The 9265-nt window shown below is 30.3% G+C and overlaps 1 protein-coding gene across 3 annotated transcripts in view; it reads right to left on the reverse strand.

Annotated features, from left to right (window-relative positions):
* Positions 1-837, reverse strand: part of LOC131843632 (uncharacterized) — a 58132-nt gene extending 57295 nt beyond the window's left edge. For all 3 annotated transcript variants that reach the window (XM_059192302.1, XM_059192304.1, XM_059192303.1), the window contains exon 1: positions 651-837. The gene's annotated coding sequence lies outside the window, so the exon portion shown is untranslated. The remainder of the gene's footprint in view (positions 1-650) is intronic.
* Between the last annotated feature and the right edge of the window lie 8428 nt (positions 838-9265).

Here is a 9265-nt window from a genome sequence, read left to right on the forward strand (position 1 = left end):
TAAGGAAAACGCTTTAGAAAAATCTTGCTGATCTTTGTAGGTGCAAAGATCAGCGGGATTTTTCTCCGAATGGTGTATAAGAAACGGGTGTGTAAGATTTTTGTGTAAGAGCCGTCTCTTACACAAAAATCTTCGAACAACCAAACTTCATTCTTCGCTCTATTCTCTAATGCCTATGTCATATTATCCATATAATTTATTATCATATATATCAGCTATTATTTCAAAGAAATTACATCGGAACAAGTGCTAAGGCATATTAGCCCATGGATTTATAAATATAGTAAAAGAAAATTATAGAAAACAATATAGCCTACAATTTTATGGTCTATATTATTCTGTAATATATAAATAATATGTATTAAAAAGTATTTGGTAGGAGCACAGAAAAGAGCATATTACAATGAGGAGTACAATACACAATATCAGGTTAATTGTCAACAACTGTTTGATTATTAATACAATTGTATGTTTAATGTTTTATTTTCCCAAGTATTAATTAAATGTGTTTTAAAGTTATTAAAAACGCTTAACCTATAGGTAAAATATTTTACATAGGGTTAAAAAACATGAATATAAAATGTTTCTTAAATCTAAGAACTATTATAAAAATATTTTTATTCAAAATTATTATTTAGAAAACAACTCACCATAACCATCCAGGATTCGTCTTAAACTGAACGTTTAAAAATATAAAAAGTTCTATTTTTGAAATTATAACAACACATTATGCACTTTATGACTTAAATAAAAATGGAATGTCAGTTTAAATTTTGAAATTTCGAATCTCGAGCGCGCCGCGATCCGCCTGTGTTGGAAGAGGCGTTCATGCGAGTGATCTCTTCGACTGTGAGATGAATACTGGCATTGCCGCAGGAGCCTGCGTCACAGGCTCACAGCCACCGGACCTCGAACCTTTTTGAGGGACCCTAATTAATAACAAGCATGACACGAACACGCTACACATCAATTCAGTGACGAGCGTTTCATATCTTGAAGTTTGGAAACTTTTTATTTTAATTTTTCATGTTTTGAGAGCATCTTGAGTTCCGCTTAAAGTCACCCTCTATCCCATCATTTACACATTGCGTCGTGGTGCGGTATTAACGACAAATTACTGTGTAATTAACGATTCTATTGACGTCTTTAGGTATGTAGGAGTCTTTAAACAGAGTCTGTTTTGTTTATGTTTTCTTCTATACTATGAGTCGGATTTTGTATGATGTAGATGTTATTTACGGAAAGTTAAAATTTGTTTACTCATGTAGACATACATAGAATAAAACATTTAAATGAACAGCAATATAATATAAAGCTGTTAATAGTGAAATTGTCTAATTTCGTCTGAGTGACAAAATATAGCTCAGCATTAAGATCATACAGACATACTTTCGCATTTATAATATAATAATATAATTCATACATTTTTATACTTATCATAAAGTTTTACATCCTATACAGGAAATTAGTTAGTAAAGAATATCATATTGCAGTTACGTCAATTTTTTCAGTACAATATATATATAAAATTATCGTGTCACAGTATTAGTTGTCCATACTATATGATTGGCCTATTTTGTGAGCCTGAGACAATAGGTTATTATTTCTTTTTAATACCTCTATGTGATATTGTAATAAATATAATATAATAAAAATTAAATTGTACATATTTAATTTTTTTAAGTGACATTTAAAATGCGCGCATTCTTAAAATTTCAGCCCTTTACCATCGCACCTTATTTTTATAGCGATATTGGTACTTCAATTTATATGGCAAAACAATGTTTGCCGTATCAACTAGTATTATAAATCTTTTTCAGAAGAGACATGCATAACATTGCAAGCGGTCAGAACTATTTTTCTAGTGTTAGATACGGTAACCTATAAATTTACTCAAATAAATGGCTCAAACGACGACAGAAATTTTAACACGGTGCCTCTGTTTTAAACGCTTTGACTTTACTTTAGAAAAAATTGTGTGATTTGAACAAAACTTGCAATGTTCTGGTCATATACTAGACACATTCAAATATTAAATATTTGAATTTGTTAATATTTGGCCTCGATGGTATAGGGTTTAGACTGACACCTTCATACAATAAACACCACCACGGGCATCACGTTATCATGTTGATATCTGTGATACCACTTATGGGTTGTCATTCTAGAGGACTAATATGTCACTCTTTTAAACCTGTTATTTTACTACCTAATTTTACCTTATAATCGAAATACAGCTTACAAAGCAAGATGCTTCTCTGCTGATATAGGAGAGACACCACGAAGCCGACTTTTTACTATATCTATACAATATATGAATAAAAATTTTTTTTTTAACTGCCCAAGGTGTTAAGTATATATAAACAAATAAAACTATATAGTCTATTGAAGATAATATACTAAGATATCCCTTATTTATTCATGCAATATTGACACAAATAAACAAGTTAGATAGTAGTAAAAATACGTACTAAACTAAAAGAACTTTGCTAACTTTCCGCTCCAGATAACTTACGTCGTCTTTAAGCTGACCCATCCGAAATACAATGATTTATGTAAAGTGTCCACTAGCAGAACAAGCTCTCTTATGTATTACAGCCAAATACTATTAAGTATTCTGTGGGAAAACTTTGGTATGTACACTTAGACTAAACAACAAGGCTTAATAACTTATTGGTAATTCAGAGTGAATTGCTTATCACACGGCCTGTCTCTCTAACCGCAAACGTACATCAAGGATCCCACGATGGGTTGACAATGTAGATAGGCATCGCTAAGGGGGATTGTCTACACCGCTAGAGCTATCTGTCGAGCACTCCTTGTAAGTGAGGATTAGCGGATCTAGTATATGAGAGAGAGTAGAGAATGTAGTAGTAGGTCTCAAATATAATGCCTTTAAAATGAGTTTAGACTACATTCTAAATTAATTAGTGTATACTAGTATACTAAGAAAAATAGCTATGAATAGAAATGTATTAAGGAAGGATCGAACCGGCGATCCGTCATGTTCGTTAGATCAAGGTTAATAGTTGTTAGTGGCTATCATGCTATAATTTTCATTTAAAAAAATCATACTCATGTATCTTTACTTTATATTGAATTTCTTATACAGCATACATATATATTAGGATAGTTACATATTGGGTAGATACATAATTAATATACTATTAAGTATTGTTTTTTAAATTAAAAACACCCAACAAATTTACAAAACAACTCTTCCAAATTTACACAAGGTTTGTAAGATTTACACGGGTCCTGGCAAAACTCACTTCGTTTATTATATTTACTTTATTGGACGAAAAGCAGTAAACATTATTTCAAGCGAGTGTACTTCTTTCTTAGTAATAAGATTCCAAAGTGATTATGAACTCAATTATAATGGACATCAGTAGCTACGTCAACAAGTAACGTCTGTAGTTTGCAAAGTAAATCCAATTCGATAACTCTAAAGTTTGTGGCAACATCCATCTGACGGGGACACCCGGCCGTCTGTATGTTACAAACTTTATGCTAAATAGTGGCTCGTTGGTGGGAGATGGCTGTCGTTATAGTTGATAACAATGATTATATCACGTGCCTTACCTATAAGTTGTAATAGTTCTATTACATTGGCAGAACATCAAGGAACATAACATAAACGTTAATACTACTAAGTTAAAAATATAGGTTTAAGATATTGAACGTACATTTTAAATGACAATTACTCACATTTTTTACAATTACACACAAGTTGTTCGTTCGTTTCTGTGAGTCTGCGTTCCAAATAAGTAGTAGGATAAAAAAAATATGATTATTCAAAAGTGCTTTTGTGTTATTAAGTCTATTTGAATGAGGATTAATTCTATTCCAATTATGCTTCCCGTTTTTTTGCCTCTAGCCGATACGAGCTCACTAAGGAGTTACATACTCTATCTAATACTTAATCTAGGCCTGAGACTATGAAGAACTATAACTGTTTATATTTGTTAATTTATAAAATTATGTTCAATTATAGTCCCGTGAGCACAATAATGTAATCCATACTATTATTATAAAATAATCGAAAGTGTGTCTGTCTGTTTATTACCTTTAAATGACCAAACAGCTGAATAAATTAAGACATTTGAAAAATTATGTATTTTATCTTAAAAAAGCAGACGATATCATTGATAACAACTGGTATACCTATGAAATTTCGACAGTATCATATACACAAAAAATATCGCCAACTCGATGAAAAATACAGAGTCACAGATTACGATTTTAGACTCCAATATAGTCGATTGAAACGTGCCTGCCATTCGCGGCACTTGTTACAAATATAGATCGGAGATTCTCGCACTAACAACAAAGTCAAATGCGAGAAATCGGTTGACATCCCTACAAAGTCCAAATGGCGAACTTCCCAAGTTATCGAACGTTTGCAATTGCGAATGAAAACAAGGAAAAACGTAAACACGAATTTTCCGATTGCAATATTGTGGGGAAAGTGTGAATTTATTACTATTGTTGCTTTTAGAAATTATTACGTAATGCTTCTATATGATTTGTGTTGTTTTTGTTTGCTTAAATACAATTCAAAGATATATATTATAAATGCGTAAATACCTGTCTATTTATTTACTTTTGAACCAATTCGGATTAAGTATATTGGATGGATCTTGGCGACAAACATGGCGAAAATATACATTGAAGGAAAAAATTCTATGAAAGATTATAATTTATTAAAGTTATTTTATAAACAAAATCATCCTAATCGGGAATAGATAAATAGAATATACTGTATTTGTAATATACAGTGAAAAACATAAACAATATTAATATTATATATATAATAACAATATTATAATCAATATTATAGAATACATGTATGATTCTCGAAATAGTAATACTGCTAATATGCAGATGAACTCGTGAGAATTAGCTACTAATACTAATATTTAAAATGTGTATATCTATAGTGTTTTGTTTTTATGAATAACAATGAAAAAAATCTAAAAATATGTACATCTTAACTACTAGATGTGTTTTAGGAGTTATCTAAAATCTAAAAATTTTAATTTACTAGACTCAATCATATTTACAATCCCAAGACTGACTAGAACTGAATTATTTCCTTAAAACAATTATAGGTAATGACTACAATTTAATCTTATTATACTTGTTGAAGTATAGACAATAAAACGCAAACGAGTTAATATTTAATGTAATAAATTCTTTAAAATTATAGCAGTAGCCATCCATTATTGTGTAAATTAAAGCAGTATGGTAATGCCATTAGTTTTAGAAGCGACGTTCAGAAGAATTTCTGAGTGCCTTCAATTAGAGACCCCATTTAATTCTTATTAACGTCGTGCCACCTGTGCCACACAGCCACAACTCCGTCGAACAATGCGTGAGACAGGTTATAAATTGAACATTAAATATCAAAGTTTTAACAACGTTCATATTAGTCGCTAATTTTCAAACATAAAGTTCTTTCACTAATTCTGAATGATCACATGAAGAAATAAATAAGAAAGAAAAGATCAAGTTATATACACTACAACAATTACAGATTCTACAATAAACAGTATTGTAAACTTTTCATACAAACTTTCAACTTTTAATTGTACAACTTGTAGTGTATATAACTAGATCTTTACTTTCTTATTTACTTCATTACTCCTTCTTCTTTAAATGCCATCTCCTATCGGAGGTTGGCGATCATTACTGCGATCTTTACTTTGTCCACGGCGGTCCTGAAAAGGGACCTGGTGCTCAACCCAAACCATTGCCTTAGGTTTTTTAACCAGGAACACGGCGTCTGCCTGGTCTTCGGCAACCCTGGATTTGTCCTTGTCATTATTAATTGCAGAAGACTCTAAGTGTATATATTTCTTTACATATAAGAAAATCGTGACGAGAGCTAAAATGTCTTGTTTATGTAGTAATATTTTATTTAAATATTGTTAGAGGAATTGGTATGAAATTTTGTTACATATGGTTAACATAGAAAAGTTAAAGATAGCTGAGAAAAGGGATGTTTTAGGGTGGAAATAATGATATTTGTGAAAATTCTAAATCCTCCAGACCTGTGGAATAATATCTTAAATCATTATATAAATGAATTTAAGAATTCAGATATAAATAATATTCTAACGGAATCCTAAATTATTGTGGATTAAAATCCTAAATAATTCTAAAATTTGTAAGCCTACTTGTAAGACAAACGATACGACGGTATATTGCAGTTAAGGTGAAGATGCGACCCGTATATAATGAAATTTGCCTACCCGGAATTACCAGCATTTGTGTCACTTAAATAATGGTTCAGTGTGTATTTAGGTATAATAAATTCCTTTAGCAATTAAGCGTGCCTAACAAACTTCCTTAATTAGCACGCTGCATGCAGCTAATTGAATAAATTACTTCTTAAAGTTATGCTTGAGAATGCTACGGTATGTCGAAATATCAATTAGGTCATGCATTTCTTATTAACATTCTTGAAAAAACGTTTCTACTTTCTTACGACGACGATAGGATACGATACGACGATTTTTCTAATTTGGACCATACAATTAATTTTTAATTAATTAATTTTTATGTGCTTTTATTTCTGTTATAAGATGTCATATATTTACAAATTATAGACTGATGATATTATTTTTTATCAATACGCATACTTATACTAATTTTCTATACATTAGAATTGATTGTTTCTATTTATGACATCATTAGGTTAATATTGTGTTACGTAGATATAATATTTCGACTATAGTTCACATAGGCATTTTCACAAAATAGTATTTTTCTACGTATATTTACTACTACGAGTAAGAATTTAAGTGAAAATCAACTCGATTTCGTTATATTTCATAAATACTTGCAATCTACATACATCTACATAGTATTTTTGAGGATCAAGTTTTTACAAACGTCATGTAGTATCTTAATAAATAATTATAAATATGTATAGGGCCAATGAATAAAAATTCTTCATCGCGTTCGAATGGAGATTTCTGGAAGTGAAATTGTCATTTTCCTGTTTGAATCCTTAAAGGTTCACTTGCTTTGCCCATTTCAATGCCTTCATAATATCATACCTATGTTTATTATACATGTACAGGATTAATATACTTACGGTCATATAAGCTTCTTATATCCCTTTATGCAGCCCAAATTTGCGAAACGCCACCCTACTTCTCTTCTTTCAAATATGTATATAATACAGTCTTACGTTATATAGGTATAAGAGAACTCACTTAAAGACAAGCTAAGAAAACTGCAAAGGCTTTTAATACTTAGCTACTCACAAGCAAAGAATATTATTGCGTCAAAAAAACTGAATGAAACAATATATAAAAAGTTTGTACATGTACTATGTTTAAAATAGAAGAATGTTTACGATAGATAGACTAAAGTTGTTTTAATGTATGAGATAGGTGGGTATATAGATAGGTATATTTTTAACAATAAAATTAAAAGCAGAATAAAAAAAATCTGTTTTGAAAATGAGAATAAAAGCACCATCTAGTCCCAAACTAAGTAAGGCTTGTACTATAATAGTACCCCAACAGCTAATAAAAATATTGAAATATTGTATTGTAAATACATACATTAGTAATCGCCTATCTATTTTAATTCAAATATAGTAATTCCCCTCACATTCATCTTAAATTGACATCTTATAATACTGTGTACCAATTTAATATATAATTTATTGCTACAACGACGAAATATTCAGATCTATAAAGGATGACGTGTCTTGATGACCCTTAATATATTTTACACTTCAATTTTGTCAGTATTCAGGTTCACATATTGCTCACGATTTTTCATTATGAGATTTGTCATTATTTCAACCATTCATTGATAATTCTATGTACATTAAATTTACTTCAGTTTCAGTGCCGTGTATATGTAACGGAATATTGAATTAACAGTTATCAAAAGTAAAATAAATAATATACTCGAATATATTCTAATTTACAGATGTATGTAAAGTTTTTGTGAAAAGAAATGATAAGAGAAAATCCCTATGAGCGCTCAAAGGTTCAAGGTTCAAAGATTAATGTTTGTTTAAATAACACACGAGACTTTGTGATTGGAATCATTCTTTTAATATTGTCCCGAAATACATGAAAGGGAATATATTAATCTAAATTATAGCGAAGATCCTTCTTTTATACGATCGTATTCCAATTCCAATGTTTGAATTTCTTTTTCATTTATACTGATTGCTTGGAAAAGCAATAGCTTTTTGAACAGGGTAATTTATCATAGATACTTTCCTAATTATATTTATACTATGAGCACCAGACAATTATCTCTGAATATATATTATTATAATAGACTACATACTTAAATGCAAATACAAATTAACCAACAACCGTCGGAAGAAAGGCGGGTTGCTAAAGAGCTAGCTAGTTGTATATAATAAATAAATAGTACTAAATACTACTTAGATACTACTATTTTTTTTTATTCTATAAATATGAGTGCGTAAAAAGAAAGAAAACTGAAAGCCGCGTAAAGCCGTCATCGTATAAACAAGCAACCTAGATTGTCTATATCAGTCTGTAAACCAGTAACGAAGTGTGAACGCAAGGGACACGGAATGTCGAGGGACGTATACGCTGTGTCGGCTTTTCTCATGATCACGTTCTGGGAAACTTATCTAGATATAAAATAAGTAGAAGGTCAGAATTTGTAAGCGGGTACAATAAAACATATAGAATAACAATTTCAAGTTTTTGTAGCACATAAATGAATCTTAGTAAAATAAGTATCAATGAAACAACATTTACAATTGAAAAAAAGAATAATCAAACTCGTTTCACAGTTGGTAAAGATTTATTATTTATATTTATACTAGCTAGCTGCCCACCCCGGCTTCGTACGGGTGTACATGTATTATACATATAAATCTTCCTCTTCAATCTATTAAAAAAAAACCGCTTCAAAATCCGTTGCGTAGTTTTAAAGATTTAAGCATACATAGAGACGGACAGACAGCGACAGTGACTTTGTTTTATACTATGTAATAATGATAATGATGATGTATATCCTAATGTAAGTGATCATTAGGAGAAATTTATAAAAATCTACTTTTTAATGTTAGTTGAAAATATGTCTAATACATATCAACATGCAAAATATTACATTTTGCATTTATTAATTCTATAAAAATGAAAAGGTGAAGTAGTTTTCTCCACAAAAAGTACATTGTTAGTTATGATTAGGTAATGCTCAAAGACGAAATTCTTAGCATTCCATGGATTCATCGTGTGGCAGAGAGGAA

This window comes from Achroia grisella, unplaced genomic scaffold (genome assembly GCF_030625045.1).
Source record: "Achroia grisella isolate CSIRO2021 unplaced genomic scaffold, CSIRO_AGI_Agris_v1 utg327, whole genome shotgun sequence".
Taxonomy (NCBI): domain Eukaryota; kingdom Metazoa; phylum Arthropoda; class Insecta; order Lepidoptera; family Pyralidae; genus Achroia; species Achroia grisella.